This window comes from Diceros bicornis, chromosome 19 (assembly GCF_020826845.1).
Source record: "Diceros bicornis minor isolate mBicDic1 chromosome 19, mDicBic1.mat.cur, whole genome shotgun sequence".
Lineage (NCBI taxonomy): Eukaryota > Metazoa > Chordata > Mammalia > Perissodactyla > Rhinocerotidae > Diceros > Diceros bicornis.
In genome coordinates this window covers 43,052,886-43,074,830 of record NC_080758.1, presented here as the reverse complement: position 1 = coordinate 43,074,830, position 21,945 = coordinate 43,052,886, and the positions used below count along the sequence as shown (strand labels likewise).

General features: G+C 39.3%; 1 long non-coding RNA gene across 1 annotated transcript; it reads right to left on the bottom strand.

Annotated features, from left to right (window-relative positions):
- Nucleotides 1-4,442: 4,442 nt before the first annotated feature.
- LOC131418690 (uncharacterized) lies at nt 4,443-21,236 on the bottom strand. Its single transcript, XR_009222960.1, has 4 exons — nt 21,063-21,236; nt 11,033-11,104; nt 8,164-8,232; nt 4,443-4,539 (listed from the first exon to the last, which is right to left on the bottom strand). It is a non-coding gene; the product is annotated as an uncharacterized LOC131418690 (long non-coding RNA).
- Between the last annotated feature and the right edge of the window lie 709 nt (nt 21,237-21,945).

Sequence of the window (21,945 nt, the reverse complement as noted above, 5' to 3'; positions counted from 1 at the left end):
CAGCATAAGATGGTCCTGCCTACAATTTTTTCTCATCCAACCCTGTTTATTACTGGAAAAATGCTCCTCTGCTACAACAATTTTAAAAACCTTATTCTCCTTTAACTATTACGTCTCTGGTCTTGTTGGATAAAGGGATTGAGTTTCGTTTTGTCTTCTAGAACAATAAACCTGATAGCACCTCCTTTGTAGGAAATGGAGGGAATTAAATTTGATGAAATATGCATTTCCATTTTCAAAAGAACATTCAGTTTTTCCTATAGCGATTTTTGTTGATCCATTGCCAAACTCTTAACAATTGTGTAATTCAATCATAATTCCATCAGAAACAGAGTGAGGAGGAGCATGGCTGTGGTGATCACACAGCCAGCACAGTGACTGGCTCATAAAAGGTGCTCAAAAAGAATTTCAGTAGCGTATGATGGGTTCCGAAGGATGGAACAATGTTCATGGAATCATTAGTTTCATCTCAACAACTTACATCTTGCACCTCAGAGGCTGTTGCTAGGGTAATTACCTAACTAGTACTCAGAGAAAAATTATATATTTGGACTTGTGTCTGTACAAATTACTCTATAGTTTAATTTTGAAAAACATGGTCAAAACATTGACCAGTCTTAGTAAAGGAAGACTATTGGTAAGGTAAAGTTGACTTACAGAGGCAATTTTAAATACACATATTTGCAACAAAAAATATAGTATTAAGGCCAGCCCTGGTGGTCTAGTGGTTAAGATTTGGCGCTCTCACTACCACAGCCCAGGTTCATTTCCGGGTCAGGGAACCACCACTCATCTGTTGGTTGTTATACTGTGGTGGCTGCATGCTGCTGTGGTGCTGAAAGCTATGCCACCGATATTTCAAATACAGGCAGGCTCACCCATGGTGGACAGGTTTCAGTGGAGCTTCCAGACTAAGACAGACTAGGAAGAAGGCCCTGGCCACTCCCCCCAAAATTGGCCACGACACTCCTATGAATAGTAGTGAAGTATTGTCTGATATAGCACCGAGAGGTGAGAGGATGGAGCACAAAGACTGGGCAGGGCTCTGCTCTGCTGTCCACAGCGTCACTGGGAATCAGAATCGACTCGGCACTAACAATAAATAGAGCATTAAATGAACATTTTGAGTTGTTAATTGCTCACGGCTAAGGAACAAATTTCACAAAACACAGATAATTCCACCTTATCCTCTCAAACAAATTTTATTTGTATTCTGCTCTAACAAATATAGTGTGAAGGCAACAGTTGTTTAAGTTTCTTAGTGTATGGCATAGATGAAAAGAAACAAACAGATTTAGAAGCAGTACAGCATTTAAATGCTGGTTTAACAAAAGAGGCACATATTATTCTAGTTAGCAGTTTATACCAGATATCAGAAGACGTTTTTTTCCTTGCAAGCCACAGACTACCTTTATTTGCATTAAGTAAAAACATATCTTGATCAAGAAAATTACTTTTTTTCTGGTTTTCTTTTATATCACAAATGTCAGGGTAAGGCAAATCCTTAATGAATTATGTGATAAAAACCCTATTCCCCAAGAAAATATATTGAACATATTCTGCTAAATTTGTTATTTTTCAAAGCAAAGCCAACATGCACCACATACAGAGAAATGTCATTTCAAATCAAGTGCATCAAGCAGAACTGTATTAATTCACAAAGAGGCTTTTCAGGGTTTCGTAGAAAGATTTACAATTAGTTGCGGTGACTAATATGTGACCCAGTATCACAAACAGTGTTTCGGATGCCTCCTTTGTAAGCTTTTATGAAAGAAGACTTGTCCATCATCTGAATGGTTACCAGCTAGAGGAAAAGCCCCTTTGTCTCTCCTACAACGAGTACCTTTTTAATTAGAACTATTACGCTGCAAGCCTACTTCAATCCTCTGTATGCAAACATGACTAATATGGGGCTATCTTCCTCCCCCCTCCCTCCTGTAACCCCTCACGCCACAGCCTGGCTGCAGTGTGGCTGGAAATTGACATCCAGAACTCACGTGCGGGAGAATCAATCAGCCTTTCAGATTTTCCATTGCACATCCTGTGCAATGACAGCTCCAGCGAAATAAAGGTTTCCTGTGTTGAGGTGTCTTTGATCTGCCCAATAGCTAGATTTTTAATATTTTACTATTGAAACGGAAATTAACTTCCTTATTTGTTTTAACACATAAAATCTTATGGCCAAATAGCAACCAAAAAGCATAATGAGGCAAAAATGAAAACGCAATCTAATCATAAAATGAAGTTTAAACAAATTCAGGAGTGGGGCTGATGATATTCGTTCCTCATTCTCTTAGTTCCCTGGATACAAAGCTTACTTTCCTTTTTCTACAGTTTTCAGGGAGCGAATTTCCCATTCCTACCCCACCTGCATTTAAAATGAATGAATAAACTGGCCATCACTGATGATAAGGAGAACACCAGGACTGAAATCATTCCAATCCCAACTGTTCCTAGCAGGGACATTAGGTCCCTTTCATCTTTGTCTATTAAAAATCTCCATCCCTCTTTTCTCTCTCATGTTGTTTTCAGCGGTAACTCATTACTGAGCACGAGTAGCACTAACGTTTTAGAGTCACAGGAAAATGTGCTCCTAGGAGATCACGCTTGTCAAGAACTTCACAAGAATAATGGAGACTTTCAATTAAGTTACAAAGATGACATAAAATATAGAAACTGTCATTATTCATATGGCATCATTCCTTGAATTATTTAAAATGAGCCTTTTCTTTGTTTTTCTAGAAAGCAATGTCTAATGGCAGTATATGATTCCATATCAAACTCTAGGATAATGGCAGAAGGAGAAATGGCCATGTTCCAAAATCATCAGGTCACTTAAATATCATTGCTGCTTGGCTGATGAGAAGCCTTTAAAAATATACAGCATGTTAAAACATATTACATGTACAGAAATATAACTTGCTAATTATTCCAATATATCAAAGAAGCCAGGCAGAGAAGCAATAAACTCAGAAAGGCCAAAACAAAATTCATGGGAAGATAGAGGAAAGGGCGAAACTGAAGAATTTCATGGAATATTTAGAAAGCAGAACATCCTTTTATTTTAGACATTCTCAATTTGATCCACTACTTTTATCTCTCTACTAAGAAAAAATATATGAATAACTTAACAATTCTAAAGCCCTTATAAGGAAGATAGATTTAAGAAGATATGCAAGAAATGATATTAGTGTCCACAGAAAAAAATAGAACTGCCCTAGAACCCAGTGAGGCTGTGGGAAGCAGGCACCTTGCCTTGCGAGGGTCGTGATTCATGTTGGCTCTGGGGGTAGACACTTGTGACAACTTCTGACTTTCTCCTGGGCCCTTCATTCCTTGTCCCCACTGTGCCACTGGCATCTTGGCTTATTAGTACTGCTGCTCCCCTTCAAGGCTATAATCAGTGGTTGGCTGGGAGAGGGAACCAGCCACCAAATTAGTCTTGAGCAAACCACACTATTTAAAAGCAGACTAGGAAGCCAAAACTGCAAGCAAACCTCTAATTGCCTCTAACTTCAAGAAAGAATCTGTTCTGCGGGCCAGCAAACCTTGGGTAAAGATAAGATGTTCTTTTACGAAAAGCACATATATAAAGAGAGATTTCAAGTGGAACTTTTAATATTCATAGGCATGTGTTTGGATCCCAGATGCAGCAGCCCCCTCACTTAATTAAAACACCTAGAAAAGTGCCATCCCTTACAATTGGTTGCATGGAGTCACATCTCACTGGAGGGCTGCACGCTGAAGCACGTGGTAAAGACCTCATGAACCAAGTGAGGTCTGCTGGAAGGCGGCGTCAAGGAAGAATGCACCTGCTGTCCTGGTGATGAGGGAAGAGACTCGACAGCTGTCCGGGCCTTGTTCCTGCTTACGCCTCTGCGCTCTGCTCTGGATTAAATCCTGCTTCCGTAGTCCTTATTAACCACAGGGCACAAAACTGTATCTTGGGAATCCCTGAATAAAATATTATTTTCAATTCATCATTCTAACCTTTTTCCAAATGATTTTTGAGGCTTTTTCCTATTTTCTATCCTGCCTCCTTTGTTTGCGGATTATAGTGATATTGGGCTTGGTGATTCCTGAAATTTAGCCTGCAGCTTATCAAACAATCATCTTCCTTCTCTTTCTTTGAAGAAACCACTGTATGACCAGCTTTGTGAAATAACTGAGAAAGCAGACAGGAGCCAGGATACACATGTGAGGGTTCAACTGTGCCACTGTGGCCCTGGGGCAAAGATCTGAGAGAAAAGACAGAAATTACAGGAATAGTGCCTGAAAGATGCGTTAAGGTGGGTCCCCCCACCAAATTAAAGGAAACAACTTTTTTTTTTTCTTTTTGTTTTTCTGCAGGTAAACAGAACAAAATGCAGCTGGAGAAATTAGAGCAAAGGATTTCCTGTCCTTCCATGGGACTGCCTCCCCCCACCCCCACCCTCCTCCACAGCGGGCGCTGCTGTCCTCCCACAAGCCCCAGGGCCAGGAGAGGCCTGCGATATTGAGGACTTCCATTTCTTTGTTCCTTCGCGTCATCTTGTGCCTCTGTCAAAGACAAGGAGAAATCATTTGTTAGATTAAAGATAGGCCATCTTCATAGGCTTAGGAAGGAATATCTTTTTTTTTTTTTGTGAGGAAGATCAGCCCTGAGCTAACATCCATGCTAATCCTCCTCTTTTTGCTGAGGAAGACTGACCCTGAGCTAACACCTATTGCCAATCCTCCTCCTTTTTTCCCCCAAAGCCCCAGTAGATAGTTGTATGTCATAGCTGCACATCCTTCTAGTTGCTGTATGTGGGATGCGGCCTCAGCATGGCCTGACAAGCCGTGCGTCAGTGCGCGCCTGGGATCCGAACCCCGGGCCACCAGTAGTGGAGCGTGGGTACCTAACCGCTAAGCCACGGGGCTGGCCCAAGAAATATCTTTGTAAGGCAGCCATTTAAATGTTTCTTACCCCTCAAACAGGCCTAAGAATATCTTAGTTGACTATCAAAGAGCTTTGGATGTCTGAGCTGTAATTGCTGGCACAGAGTATCTTTAAAAAGCATATAAATCACTGCTAATAAATGTATGCCACATTCAGCTGATGGGGACGATTAACTCAACTCTTCAAAGTATTCTTTGAAAAATCTAACCTTGAATTCATGTGTCCTCCCTTTTGAGGCCAATTCATACACTCTAGTTTCCAGAGCTCAACATAGAAATAATAATAATAACAACAATTTACATAATGCTGATTTGCAAAAGTCATTGATGGTCTTTTGACTCATCAAGATTGACTCATCTTCAGAAATTTTTTTCTTCTGTAGGAATTCCAAGTGATAGTTTCATATTTCCATTTGCTACCCACACCAGGGATAATATTAGTCTATAATCAACTATTAAATTAATCTCAGTTTGTATATTACTGTGTGACTTTGAATGGCATAAATTTGTGTTTCAAACTCATGGTGCATTTGTGTTTTCTACTTATCATGGGGGCCTTTTTCTTTCCCCAAGCAGCACCCTGGGCAGACACAAGTCTCCTTGTTAATTTCTTCAGCTGGGAGTCCCAGATTTATTTATGTAGAGGTATCATTTCCAACTCCTTACCTTGAGTGGTTCAAGGTCCCAGGTGGCCATTAGAACCCAGGTCCCTAACCGTAGGGCCTATCTCTGTATCAACAACCAATCTGTAGCCATCTTCAGCTCACCAGATGATTGTTTGGCTTTCAAATTCCTCTTCACCTCTAGTACCTTTGCTTTCATGTCAGTTGAACTATGTATTTTAAAATATTTTTGTTATAGTTTATCTCTCATTTCTAAGCATTTGTATTGGGAGGGGTTCTGCATTACCCCACTGTTTCAGTTACCTATTGCTATATAACAAACAACCCCAAAACTTAATGGCTGAAAACATCAATGATTTATTATTTCCCATGATTCTATAACCTGGCCTGGGCAGATCCCCAGCTGGGCAGTTCATCTGCTCCAGGTGGTATCCACTAGGGCCAGAACCTCCAAAATGGCCTCTCAGTTTCCAGGATTTCTCCATGCAGCCTTCCTCATTTTACAGCAGAGCCTGAGCTTTTTACAAGGTGGCTGGATTCTAAGAGCAAGCATTCTGAGAGTGCAAAAATGGAAGTTACAAGGACTCTTAAAGCCCAACCTGGAAGCCACACTCAGCCTGCCATATTTCTCTAGAACTAAAGGTTCAGATTCCATAAACATCTTTACATGCCTTCAAATACTTGTTGAAAAATTATTTTTACATTTGCAGAGTGTTCTGTTGATTTCATTGAACCATTCTCGTACTGTCATTTACGATATTCCTGATTTTTGAACCATTCCCCTATTATCAATTATGATATTCCTGATTTTTTACAATTATAAATTAAATTACACAATACTAAACATTCTTGTATTATGTCTTTGAACTCCATAATTCTAATTCTAACTCCGTTCCACTGTATTTAATTTCCTTCAAGGTATGATGCGTGGAACGAAAGGTTCCTTCTTCCTGTTGAACTACCAGATAACCTCCTCAAACCCAGCTGTGTCAATATTTCTGTTGGAATCAGGTAAGTTCCTCATGTCACACTGTTCTCTGTGACAATTATGTTCAGAAACTCACTATTGTTTAGGGAACAGTATGGTGCCACCAAAGAATTTTGCACTGAGAGTGTTTGAACTTCCATTGATCAGCCAAGTGACCTTGTGCAAGGCACTTCTCCTTCTTAGAATTGAGTTTCCTTAAACTAATTTTGAACTTTAAGTTTGGACAACTGATTCATTTGGGTAAAGGAATAGATTCATGTTTATGTTCAAGGAAAATATTTTCACATTAACCAAGGAAAATAGATTTATCCTAGTACTTTAGCTGGATATTGATTACACAGGAAAATAATAGTGTCTGTAAGAAAAAATCTACACATGAAGTCTATAGTTTGTTGGCAACAAAAGGGAAAAAGGTAAGACAACATTGAGGAACTTGCATTTAAATTGTTCAGGTTTAGTCTCACTTCATTAATTTTTAATGGAAACTTCTCTACCGGATCATTTCTGTAGCTTAGTAGAATATTTTAAATACATGAACAAGGTTAAAAAAAAAGAAAGAAGAAACGTTTATAAGACCACGTTTGTATGAGTTTATATTTTTTAGCATTCTTATGCTATACATGTATTACACACATGCAATTATATTTAGTTTTAAATTATGTTCAAGACCATGATGGGAAGGACAGATGCCTGCTACTTTCACTCGTTCTCACACTTTATTCTGCCATGATGTAAGAGCTCGAGGGGCTGGGGCAAGATGGCTCCTGGGAGAGTGCGGAGACCTACCGAGAAGATGCAGGGAAGGCAGGCAGTCAACGGGGTCAACACATCTGTGTCTTCTACTGCATGGCCCACAATTCATTTATTCCATAGGTTTTTTTTCACAGATAAGTATTTCAAGCTAGGAATTGGGATAGTGAGCCTGACTTCTTTCCTCTAATTCTTCTCACTAGCCCTCAAGATAGGGAAAAGGGTTACAGATTACTCATCATTCTAGATACTTCAGTCTTTGCTTAGAGATTTAGAATGTTGGTCTGGAAAAACTCCTAAACACAGTTTGGCCCAGACTTTTATTCTCCTGTGGAGTTCCCTGAAGCTCATTCCACTCAGCAAATCTTTGTGCAGACACACAGGTCCACAGGTAGTGGTGTGAGAGGACAGGACATAAGGCGAGCTTGTTTCCGCCCGATCACACTCAAGTGCCTTTATACATTCTCCAAGGCAAAGATTTAGTGTTATGCTTAAAAACAGATATACTAAACAACTCAGCAGGTAGCTTCTGGAAAAGCAATGCTTCAGAATCAGCTGGAGGTTACTGAAATAATTTGATCACTCCAGGAGGCCAGGGAGTGAGATGGATGAAAACATTTTTTTCTTGTTGTCAAAGCTCAGAAAACCAGGGAACTGCATGATTTAGATATGCTATGGCTTATCTTTTTCCCTTAATGATGGCAAGCTTCTAGGGGTAATCTTTGCTCCTTACACTATGTTATTTGGTATAACGATTTTTAAAGTTTAGCCTGAGCCATGCTGTGGGACTTGGTAGAAACGAGAGATATTAAAAACGCCATTTACAAACAGTTTCTATAGCTGGTTTAATCAATTGTAAATCCCACCACAGGGGCAACTTACCTACTAGTTAATTTTCTTGTTGATTCTCTGTTGGGTCATTTACACTGTCAATTTGACTATTCATTTCAACTGTAACCAGAAAGGAAAACAAAAAAGGTCAAATATTTATTAAACCCAAATTTCTTAAACACATTAAAATGGCCTATGCATCAATACTTTTCTGATTTCCTAACTCTTTTTAGTTCATATTCATTCATTTAAGATTTTAGAACCATTCTTGTAGTTTTTCTGGTGGGGTTCTTTACTGAACTGTAGAAGCTGAGTTGTTATTTCATACCAGATTTTTGGGTTGACATTTTGAGTGTATTTATCACCATTCTTAGGTAAATCCAAAGGCTTAATAGATGTCTAAGAAAATAAAGAGAAAACAAAGCAAAACAGATCATTGACACGTAGGGAGCTCCCTCTACCATGGCAATGTCAATGGGCCTGTTTGGTTTCCCATGTTTTCAATTCTGAAATTCAAAACAGACCCTGTATACTTGCCAGTGGGGGCAGTGGCAGTGGACGCCATGAAATAGAAAAGCAAGACATCTAACCAGATCACACAGTGAGGATAAAAAGTGTGCTTTTACTTTACCGTGTGTGTTGTTCTGTGTGAGCGTTTGCATAAAAATACAATGCATAATTACTGCCATTGTCCAGAAGTAGACCAGAGCAGGCATAGCAGTTACTCTGGAAATTTTCAAGGGTCAGTAGGTTTAATTAGACTGATATTTTTAAAGCATCAAAGCTCATGTTATAAACTGAGAGACAATATACGAATGGATAATGGCCAGACCATTTATAACGATAGAACTCTAACTTAACACCTCTGTAGCAACCAGCCTGAGCAACCGAACCACAATCTCTACAGCAATCAGCTCAGAACGGTCAAGACTTGGTCAGTGACTGCCAGCTTCCCTATATTTTGCCCCATGCTTCTAACATAGGACCAATCAGGGAAAGCCAAATATGTTCCCAAGCCAATCACCTAAGATGCCCCACTTCTAGTTAGCCCAAGTCCTGCTTCCCCACGCCAACAACCTCCAATCAGAGGATGCTTGAAGGCTTCTCTCTTGTTAACTATAAAGATTTCCCACTTGCCTGCCTGCCCTTGAGTTGGCCAAAGACAAGTGATAATGGCTGACACCCTTGTGAGAGTAAACTCTGAATAAGTAATCTTTATTATCATTTGGGTAGTCTTTGTTTATTTGCATAAAATGAACAACCCAAATCTCTTTTTTCTTGAACATGAAAGCTCAATTGAAGTAAAACAGTGGCAGATGCTGGTTTTCACACTCCAAAGAGGCTTAAAAGAGGGATTTACATTATATAGCATCCCACCCAACTCTCTCTCAAGGAGGAAGGTTTTAAAAGCAGGTCTCTTTGTTCCACCTGCAAACTATCCTGGGTTTCTAACGATGCGTGAGCTCATTCTAAACCCCAGGTGTAAACTGGCCAGCTGCAGCAACTTTACTTATATAAAGAGAATAATGCATACACTTTCCATTATTGTAAGTTCACCATCTCAGTGTGGGAGTGTGCAGAATAAGGTATAGGAGAGCATTCCTTTTCTGTTTCTTCCTCCAACCCAAGGGTCACTAGTTCCAAAACCTGTTAACAAGTGTTAATATAAAATGCATTCTATGATCAAATAAGTTGGGAAAAGCAATGTTAAACCATGTTAATAAGTTTTTTCACAGCTGAGACTTCTGAGAGCCTGAAATACGAATGGTGAATGTTCAAGTGAGGACTAAAACCTAGTATTTCTCACATTTATTTCCCTTTTATTCAATGAGCATTATATGGGCCTAGTATTCTTCACAACATGCTTTGTAAACAACTAGTTAAGAGCCATGTCTATAGTGTCACAAATAGGCTGGGGCTGGTTTTGTTCAACTGAGCATGACTAATGTGGTGGCTTTTAATGGATGGATCTGGGATTTAAAAACATTATTCTCCTAGGTAATGCATACCCATGAGCAAAAAACGTCAGTTTGTGCAGAAAGGCTTATAATTAAGGGAGGCAATTCAGATGATGGCAAACCTATAGCAGTGGGGGATACTTGGTATAGGAAACTCTATTTAAAACCACCAAGTAACTTCTACCAGTTGTTGAATTTTTCCCAAGGTCATTATCAACTCAAAGTAATCTCGTTTTTTTTTTTTTTGGCTAAATAACCTAAACAGCAAGATATATATACATAGTTGATCACTGACCAATTCTGGTTTTCCTAAGCTCTATGGGCCAGGGGAATTAAATATTTATTAAATCATGTGTGCTTAGATGTTTTTCTAATGCGAGTAATGATATTTCAAAGGGTTCCCAGCATTGTTGTGCAGGGGCAAAGGTATATTAATATCCCTGAGGCTCAGAATCTTTAGATGCCTTCAAAATGAGATGTGAATAAAGAAAGGTTTTTGTCAATTTATTTCTAAGGTGCTTTTAAAGGCTCACGATGCTTTTGGCAAAGCCATCTGATGTCATGCAGTGAGGTGAAGTGATGAAGGTCCAAGAGCAACTCAAGCCAAGTCTCCCCTGAATGCTGAGTGGGGCAGGGATAACAATTGGGCAAGTACTTTTTACATTTCAGTAAAGTTCAACAGCTATACTTCAGTCCAGTTTAGCCTTGGAATTAACCACTGTGGCCTCAGTATCGCAAGGTATGTTTAAACCGAGGCACACGCTGTTTTAAAATAGCCCGTGTCAGTTTAAAAAAAGGCTGCCAATTTTATAAGTTCTTAGTAGAAGATGGTTTTTGAACTTTACCTTGTTCTAACTGAATATGTTGATTCATAGAATAGACAGCTCCCTTAATCCTAGATTACACACAGAAAATGTGCCGGATTTGTAGTCTGCATGAGCTTACATAGCTCAGAACCTTACCATCAGGACATGTAGAGTTTTCTGCATCGCAGGAGACTTCACTTTTCACAGGAACTCGAGGTGCATCCTCGCCTTGAGTTGAAAGAGTGAAAGAAGATAGTCTTTGATTAATAGAGAATTAGAACAGCCTGACTGGCAATTGTTCTGTCACCCTCCACTGCCCTCTTAAATTTAAAAATACTCCTGGGATTCAACTTCTTTTGCAGAAAGGTTAAAGGAGGAAATAGTGGGTTGAGTTGCTTGAATACTTTAGTGCTGTCATCTTCTAAATTCTCTTTAATTTATGAGATAATCACAAACATACATACACAATTTCTCAAATTAGAAATTTGGTAGCGTGAAAGCAGGAAAACTTAGTTTAATCAGAACAACCTACAATTTAAATTTAGGGAAATTTGTGTGTGCATGAGTTTGTGTAGCTTAACCTTTGAAGAGAGAAAAAAAAGAAAACTTATTTTGGTTAGGCATGACTGAAAGCTGAAAAGCTCATTCTCCTGGCAGTGAGGTTTTTTGTTTAAACACAAATGAATGGCTTAGTTGCTTCCCTAGGAGAACTTCTCAGATGCTGCCATTTTGAATTACTTAGAATCCAGTCTTTAGTTAATTTCCATTGTGATTGTTCTCCATTTGCACCGCTTCAGAAGGCGTGTCTTCCATGGCTGTGGCTGAGCTGTATAACATGCTTAAATGTAGTAGTAAGGGGATTGTTTTTCTTTTTTTCATGATTAGATATCTGTATACATTGCAAAATGATCACCACAATAAGTCTAGTTACATCCGTTTTTCTTATTGTGAGAAATTTTCCGGAGAGTCAAAAGGACAATAATCTCTTACTTCTTAGTTAAATATCTATTATGTTTTCACAACTTGAAGAGCCAGGGCATTTGAAAATACAAACACAGATAACGTGCTAGAAGATCCATAATTTCAAAGTTTTTATTATTTTTGCACTTTTATTAAACAGAAGATTAAATTCATTGTCATTACAAGTACTTATTGAGCCCAGAATATGTTAAATTTGGTGTGCCTGTTGGTGAGGATAAAGCAAGGATGGGAAAGATCCAGTTTATAATCTCCTCAAAGGAAAATACCTTCAAAGACAGAACTTGCACTCTTGGTGATGATTTACTGAAGCTGACAACCAAGGAGCATGACTCAAAGGTGACCAATTTCTGATCCTGGGTGGATGACTGGTAGAGAGGTCAGTTCTTGAAGATATATAAAACAAGCAGAATGGGGGAAGGTGAAGAAAGCCATTTTATATTTGAAGTCTGAAGTGCAGGATCATTGAAGTGGGGATGCCAAACAAACTTTTACATCCAGTGCTTGGGAAGAGAACTGTGAATTAGACATGTGGGTATTTGGGAGATGCCAATATAGAAGTAACATTGACGATATGAGAGTAGATGAGAGAAGTCAGGAAGAGGATGATGCAAGAAAAAATGACTCATGGGCTCCCCAGCCCTTCAAGGACAACATGAAAGTAACTGTGTCCATAAGTTCTTTTCATTAGTCCTTGAGGATGAAGTTGGGAAAGGGAAAACAAAAATTGAAACTTCAAACTGGACTTAACACCATATAGTATCCTTTCTCACTCTGCTAATTCTAGAAAGTGGACCATTTTTCAATTGCTCATCAACACATTCCTTAAAGACAAAATTTAGAAGAAAACATTGACGGATTTCTCTAAGCCTGGGAGCAGGAAATCTTTGCTAACTATTCCTTAAAACACAGAAGTAATAAGGAAAAAATGGAAATATTTGACTTTAGAAACAATAAACTTTTGGATGGAAAATATATAAGAAACATTTAAAAAAAGAACGATTACAAATTGAGGAAAAGCATTTATATCTTTTATCATAGACAAAGGGTTAACAACATCTTTAAGATATAAAGTACTTCTAAAAATAGAGATGAGGAAGACCAACAACCTGATAGAAAATTAGGCAAGAAATTTGACAAATAGTTCATTAAAAAAAGAAATAAAAATGGCTTGTAGTCGTGTGAAAAGATGATTCATTTTGCTAATAATGAAAGAAATGCAAATTAAAATCACACTGAGAAAGGGATTTCCGCCCAAGGTGGATTACCATGATGTAGACCAATCCTCTTACCAAGAACAGCTAGAAACACTGAACAGATTATTTAAGAAATTATTTTAAGGCACCAGAGAGCCATCAATGCAGCACAAACTTGAGGAAGTACAAAATGGTGAGTCTGACATCCCACATGTGCCAAGAAGTTGAACAGAGCCTCTAGATGTCTTATGAGGTTTGGAGGGGGTGGGGGCAGGAAGAAGGGGAAAAACTTGGAAGTCAGAGCCCACAAAAGAAGAGGTACCCTAATAAGTACCTCAAATTTTCTCTGGGGCTCCCTGAAGTGTTATGCTCTGAGGGCAAGGATGAACTTGAAATAGACTGGCTCTTAAAAAATGTGAAGTCCATCAGCTTGGTTTCTTCAGATTGCTGAGCTGGGCAGTTTTGTGAGCCTTCACCTGCATCTTTCAGCTAGGCCCTTCTCTGCAGGCCTCAGCTGTGAAGAACAGAATCTTTGGAACATTGCACTTATACACTTTCCTATTCTACCTTCACCTAAGCTGGATATGCAGAGATCTCACTTGTTAGGTTTTCTCTGCAAGGTCTTCCACTACTTGTGTCTTCCATTTCAGACCTGGATGCAGCTGCTGCTGCTTGGGGGCAGAGATAAAGAAAATGTTTTGTGTAGGTTGCTTAATGAATGAGGAAGACCAGAATAAAGTTCTCTGACCAACTTAAAAAACAAAAAACAAAAAAATAAAACTGAAGTCCTGATTAGACCAATTCTGATTAGACCAATAAACCAATTCCTGATTAGATTACAGCGTTCTGCTTTATCTACCTGCCTGTCAGAAGCAAAAGTAAATCCTCTCTGGAAGAAGATAAAACCACCCAGATCCTCAAGTTATCGCTACAATTTTTCAAGCACAGTGTCTAGCATTCAATCAAAAATTTCCTGGCATTCCAGAAGAACAAGAACAAATCACTAAAAACCAAGAGAATAGGACAACATAAACAGACACATCAGAGATCCAGATACAGTCATGCATCACTTAACTATGGAGATATGTTCTGAGAAATGCGTTATTAGGCTGTGTCATCATTGTGTGAACATTACAGAGTGTACTGAAGGGGAGCAAACTTTGCTGCCCCAAAATGTGTCTCTTTAACATGAAGATTATTTTAGGCTGATTATTTTTAAGACAGAAAGTTTTTCTTGTTACCGCCGCCTTAACTGCCTAAAAGAATTTAGATTAAAGAAACTTATCTCAGGAAGCAAGCTGTCACCTTAGCATAACATGAACTGGGTGGTAGACTGGGAGGAATCTAGAAAATCCTATTTGTTGGGCTCTCCTCTATGTTCCTCTGTTTCTTTGTGGCCAAACACTTGTTTTCCAAACTTTTGCTGCTTTTCACCCACCTGTGAATTGTCTTCCTTCCTTTTGAAGTCCTTCACTCTCCCTACCCCCAATATCTTCTTTTGCCTTTAGCTGAGAATAGTATTTAAGGTGAGAGTTTTAGCCATTTTGGCAAATTACTCAGTTTTCCTGGGTTTTTCCCATGTATACATGTTATTAAACTTTGGGGTTTTTTTCTCCTGTTAATCTGTCTCATGTTAATTTAATTCTTAGACCAGCCAGAAGAACCTAGAAGGGTAGAGAAAAATGTCTTCCTCCCCTACAGTATTTACACAAACCTAGGCAGGATAGCCCACTACATACCTAGGCTATATGGTACAAATCTCACGGGACCACTGTCGTATATGTGGTCTGTTGTTGACCAAAATGTCATTATAAGGTGTATTACTGTATTGTAGACACAACTTTAAAATAATGACTAATGTGTTTAAGAAATGGATGCCAAGTTGGAGAATTTTCTGGCAAAGAAGTTTATCAAATAACTAGACACTATTAAAAAAGTTAAATAAGTTCTAGAACTGAAAAATATACAATAATTAAAGTTAAGAATTCAATAGGTGGATTTGGCATCAATTAGACACGTCCAAAAAAGGGATTAGTAAATTGAAAGCTAGGTTAGAAGAAAATATAAAGAATAAAGTACAGATGAAAAACACAGAAAAGAGTTAGCAGAAATATGAGATAGTGTGTAATGGGGCAAGAGGAAGATTTTAAGAGGTAATGGCCGATAATTTCCCCAAAGTAGTGGAAGATATTAAACCACTGCTTCAAGAATGTTATTATCTCCAAGCAAAATTAATGCAAAGCAAACTTCACTCAGGCTAATTATTTTAAAACTGCTGAAAACCAGGGTTAAAAAAATATAAAATTATTGAGTGAATAAAGGCCCATTAACTTGAAAATAGCAATAATAAGACTTACAGATGACTTCTCAATAAGAGTAATGGAAGCCAGAGATAATGCAATGACATCTTCAACATACTAAAAGAAAATATCTCCAACATAAAATTCCATACCTAAGAAAACTTCTTTCAAATTTGAATTTGAAATCAAAACATTTTCAGGGAAAAAAATGAAATTTGTTATCAGTAGACCTACAATGAAAGAATAGTTTTCACCATAATCAAAAATAAATTCCAGATAGATTATAAAACTAAATGTGAAAGACAACATGGAAAAATACCTTCACATCATTAGGTGAAAATTTCTTACACAAGAAAAACAAAACACTAACTATTAGGGAAAAGACTGGTAATTTGGAAAACATTAAAATTAGCATCATTAGTTTAACAAAGCACACCATTAACAGAGTGCAAAATAAGCCAGAGTGGAAGAAGGTATTTACAATATATATCACTTACAAAGGACTCCTTTACTGAATATATAAAGAAATCAATGTACAAAATAACGTGGAAAAGACAGGGACCCCAATAGAAAATGGGCAAGACACAAACAAACATGTCACAAAAGAGGATATCCTGTTAGTCACTTAATTTTTTTAATGAATTTTGCCAAATCTCATAATATTTAAAAGCTTTGGCTTTTTTGCTATCAAAATGACTGTAAAATGTTCTAACTCCTTGTCTAATTCTCCAGAACACCATCAGAACTCACTAAAATACAACATTATTGTTATTTTTTATAAGAAATGATTGTTGTGGAAGGAAAATTAATTAACCTAACACTATTTAAACATTACTTCCTTGATTTTCTCCTCAGGGTCATTGTTTGTGATGGGATCTGAAGGTACCTGGGGCTGATTCTTCCATGAAATCTCTTTCCAAGTTATTACTATCAATGATAATAACCCCAGTGATATTACAATGGAGAAGCCCCTGTGGCATCATGGGGCACTTTGTATGTAATAGCCAGGATGCTACTCAATTAAACAATGCTCAATGAAAATGAAGGAACATACAAAACACTGTTAAGAACTGGGTGAGAGAGGAAGGAAGAAGTTGAAGAGAGCAAAACCCAAAAGGCATATCAGAAAATAGTAAACATTTAAGTTGCTTGCCCTATGTTTTGTCTGTTCAATCTCATTATTTTACAATACAATACATTTATATGAGAAATCTCAGGTTGTGCCACCATATTGGCACAGATTAGCATGAGATGAAATGGCAGGTTTGAGATCTATGACAGAGAGAGAGAAAAACAGAAATCAAAGTTGTAGCTCTATATACTGCTAGGTTCCTAGAGCAGAGGGAGGCATAGTCTGTTAGATCTGCTTTCAAAGACTCTAAAATTATGTTTGGCAGACATTATTCATTTATTTAATATCAGGAGTGTGCATGATGCATGCATGTACGTGTGCATGTGGCATGAATATATAACTACATGTGTGTGGTATGCTTACGTGAGTGTGCATATGTGCATGTGTGTATTTGTGTGTGTTTGTGTTGTGTATTTGGAAAGAGGGAGAGAGAAAGAACAGACATTTATAACTCTGACATGCATGTGAAACTGCTATTATCCTAATGGCTTCCCCCCTGCTGGGCAGTGCAACTGAGTGCCCAGAGAAATGAGTCCATTGCACATAGACAACAGAATCTGATCAAAACAAAAATTGCCTCTATAGCCTATTTATTCCAGTTTGCCTGACCCTCCCCCCATTTTGATTGCTGTTGCTTGGAACACAAACAAGAGGTAAATTTCAGGGCTCCTAGCAGGAGATAAAAGATATTGAAATAGGAAGAGTCTGGGACATTCAGTACTGTTTTCATTTTCAATTACCACCTGCAACTGTCCTCTTCACAGCCAACCTTTCTTAGGTCAGTTGTATTACATAAAAAGTAATAAATGAAGCAGGTCTCATCACAAAGAAAAGATACTGAGATACGTAGAGAATGTGGTTAACCAGATTTTTAAATACATAAACATGGAGAGATGTTGGAGCATCCTTCAAGTTTTTCTTTTGAGATTTGTGTTGACAATAAACTCCACATAACAAATAGCATTACAAATAATTATTTCTGGGAGTATGTAGTTGCACAGGAGTCATGACAACTATAGAGAGCAGGGCCGGTCTGGATTCAGTAAAAGTGGTGTTGACCCAAAGCAAACATTCTTGAACTATCTTGACAACTTTGGCCATATCTATGTTCCAACTTCACTATTAATGTAATGGATTAGGTAATTATTCAGAAATGTTCACTTCCTATCTTCTACCCCCATGGGAGTCTACTTCACTGTTTCTTGACATTGGGCTTGGCCATGGAATTTGCTTTGGCCAACAGAATACTAGCAGAAGTTGGTCAAACAGAGCATTTGCACAGTTAGGGCTTGCCCTCTTGTGCTCCCGCCTTTATCCCAAGAAGAATATGCTTTAGGGAGTGGCTGATCCAAGGAAGATAAGACCTGGACTCAACTCACAGCCTAATGGCCTTCCTAACCCATACTAGATGTGGTTGATCCTCATGTCCATGAACAAAAGAATAGATGATTATTGTTCTAAGCCCTTGAGATTGAAGATGGCTTGTTATGCAGCATTATTGTGGTGATAGCTAGCATAATTAATAATATATTTTTAATTGACTCAGTCCTAACATTGCTTCTTAATTTTGTCTCATAGCAATTATAAAACTGCTATAAAATCATGAGCTTGATTTGTGCCTAATTTTTTAACACATGATAATAAACATATTAATTTCTACATCACCTGAAATCATGTATGGAACTACAAATGGTGCATGTATAAAACTTTGAGAAACCCTGAATTAATATATACAGATGAGATGTCCCTTAACAGGCTAAATTCTGCTGACTTCATAACGGTACTAAAATGGGAGAAAATTGGTCTTAGAGTTTAGGGCATTTGTCACATACATTTAACTTTCAAGCTCAAATAGTAGGAGGCTATTATTCCACATGCATAGACATCAATTTATGTTCTTTTTAAGCTACTGATAGGGGAGATGAGCTCAATTAGACCTTACTTTACCCTAGACTGCCAAGATCACTTTTTAGGTGTAAAATCCAAGTGCAAGTAAGTGAAAGGAGATCAAAGACCAATTTATTGAGGAAGAACAGAGTGTCAATGGAAATACAGAACTTGAAGAGAAGTTGAGTCTTTGTGGTACACCGTGTGGTAGTGGTACTTTCCCACAAACTGCTCTACAGTCAAGTCACCAAGTCTGTTTATCATAGAAGTCACTCTTCTCAGTGATGTGGTTCCAACAGCCATAAACTAAATATATTTAACCTCAAAAGAAAATTCCAGTCTTTGGTAATGGCGTGGGCTTATCTATTCACATAGCTGCTTGAGTAGCATCCAGGTTTCATACCCACGTGTTGTGCCATAACATGTAAGGGTGCAGGGGATAAACATCTCCTCCTGGGAAAATTCCTCTGAAGTGAAGGAGGACCAAATAAACCAGGCAGCTTTTAACAAAGATTTACTACCCACTCCCTACAACGAATGCCACTCAACAACCCACAAGTCCAGCCTCTATAAATTCCTTCTTTCCATTGAATATCCTTTTGTTTTGTTTTTTGTAACTTCCTTTCCTGTTACCCGTGATAGATTCTGAACCTCAGGACTGCCAATTGCTGGCCACGTTTCCCAGGAGTATCACCATTAGTGAAAGGGGATGGAGTGTAACTCTCTAGAGTTGGCAGAGTTAGTTTCAATTCTAAGCTCTGGCATGTCTATATTCGCGATCTTGGGCAAGTCCTGTTCACAGCCAGAGTCTCAGTTTTGTCCCTTATATATGGAGGTAATGATATCTCCCTCATAACATTTGAGGATCAAAAGAGATAATGACTGACTATAATAAATGCTTGATTAATATTTATTGGCTGAAAGAAACAGCGAGTTTAATATCTCCTTGTGGATATATCTTCATCACTGACGCTTAAGCACACAAACTTAGCTGAATCACCTCTTTGCATCATTCAAGAATTTAACACAGGGGCCGGCCGGGTGGCATAGCAGTTAAGTGCATGCGCTCCGCTGCGGCGACCCGGGGTTCAGAGGTTTGGATCCCGGGCACGCACCAACGCACTGCTTGTCAAGACATTCTGTGGCGGCATCCCATATAAAGTGGAGGAAGATGGGCACGGATGTTAGCCCAGGGCTAGTCTTCCTCATCAAAAAGAGGAGGATTGGCAGATGTTAGCTCAGGGCTGATCTTCCTCACACACACACAAAAATAATAATTTATCACATTTCTCTCCTATCTAGTATCACTCATTCATTAATTCATTCATTTACACAGCTAGCCTATATGTTGAGTCCCTACTATATATGAAGCTTAGTGAAAAGAATTGAATGGAGCATAGGTCTCGCTTAGCTGGATTAAATCTCAGAGGAGAAAGCACTATTGTTATTAAGTAGTGTATTTTTCTTTTATTACTTCTTCTTGTCCATAATTAGCTATTTTGCATTATAGATGAAGAACAAATAAGTATCAAAAATAAAATGCCACACAATTCTCTCTTTCTGGCTTTGAAACAAGACTCATTCTTTTCAATTTGCTAAAGGTAGTTGGTCCAGAGTCTTCCATAAAAAATCAAATTTTAGATATAAATTTTATTGACATGTATCTATTTTTCTTTCCTTCTTCAAATTTTTGGTTGGAGATGGTATGTTTCAATTAATCAGTGCCAAGAATGGATTATTTCTTTGTCAAAAGCTAATGCTTAAATTCTTTAACCACATCATTTAAAATAAGTCTGGTGTTTTTAACCCGTTGTCCTGCATTTCAAAGACATTTTCAGTTTTTACCTCTTGGCTGTAGGGTGTCCAGATTCTTCCTCTCCTGTCCTCCTCCTCCCTTCCCTTTCTTTCCCTTCCTTTCTCCTTCCGCTTCCTGCTTCCCTCCCTCCCTCCCTCTCTCCTTCCTTCCTTCCTTCCTTTCCTTCTTCCCTACCTTCCTACCTGACTCCTCTCTTCCTTTCTCCCTCCCTCCTTCCTTCTTTTTTTCCTGAATTTAAGATTTGTTATTAAGGAGATCTTCAAGTTTTATGAAAATTTAAAAAACTGAAACAAACTACAATTTAATGAGACATATACTAATTAAAAAAATAACATGCACTTATTTCTAAATAGAAATAAACCGGAGAGAGAAGTCAAGATGGCGGCATAGGCAGACTCGGAACTCACCTCCTCCCGCGGACACAGCCAATTTACAACTACTCATGGAAAAATTACCCCTGAGACAGAACTGAAAACTGGATAAGAGGAACTCCTGCAACAACGGACAATCCTAACTGAGGTGGAAGAGGCAGAAACTCCCTTCTGGAGAGAAAAACGCCGCCTTCACAAGCCGCAGAACTCACGGCCGCCGCCCGAGAGCAGCGCACAGGTACGCAGCCTCCCTGGAGGCGCGGGGCCCTGCGCTGGGGAGCACCCCCGCTGTGGGCATTTTGTGGACCCAGCACAATCGAGACGAGTGGCACAATATCTGACTTTGCCTGCTACTAAAACATTGGGGAGAACCCCCAGAAAAGCTGCTTCACAAAGAAACTAAAACCAGCTCTTAAAGGGCCCACGCGCAAACTCACCCGTTTCAGAAAGCAACCTAAAATCACCAGAAAGAAAGGTGCACAGTGCTTTGGTGAAAAGAGACTCACCTGATAGGCCCTGAGTGCATCTCGGTGAGAGGTGAGACCTCTCCAGGGACTGGGACATTGGCGGCGGCCATTGTTGTGGCCTGGTGTGGGCGTGCTGACACAGACGCCATTGGAGTTCTCCCTCAGGCCTGCTAGCCCAGGGTCTGCCCCACCCACTAGAGCACCAATTTAATCCAGCTCAGCCAGGGCAGGCAGCCCACCCTAGAGACTGGCACCACCCAACAACAAGCCCTCAGGAAACTTGTGGGCCTGCGTAGATTGGTGACTGGATTCTCTGCAGCCTGGCAACTGAGCCAACTATAGTGGGACAGGGCGGGTACAAGGAGCGGGTGGAGTGTGTAGGGCTCCCGTCGTGGAGAGTCTGGGTCAGCTTCGGAAGGTCGGGGCGTGCACGCGGGGCAGGACTGTGTTGAATGTGTGTGTGGACCTGTGGGCAGCAGGGCTTGTCAGCTGCAGAAGACTTGTGCTTCTCAAAGACCCACATAGGGGATTTGCCCCACCTTCCAAAGCCTGAAACAATTGAGTGCTCCCATGCCTGAGGCCAGCCCCACCCAGCTGCAATCCTCAGAGAGCTGACAAAAGACATAAAGGCTGGAGGCTTATAGCAATTGTAAGGCCCTGAGCCCAACAACCTGCCACACTGGGGGCCTACTCACTTAAAAGAAATACTGCAACACAAATGTGGTATTAGAACTTGGCAACCAACTGTGCTGGGGCTCCCCAAACCTGATAAAGAGACTGAAGGGCCCACAACAACTACAAGCAGCTGAGCATTACAACAACGGGCCAGGAGCATAACTTGGCCTCCCTGGGCACCTACAGGGAGAGCAAACAGGCCACAACAGAAGGACACACGTAGCCCACATAGGGGTCACTCCTGGAA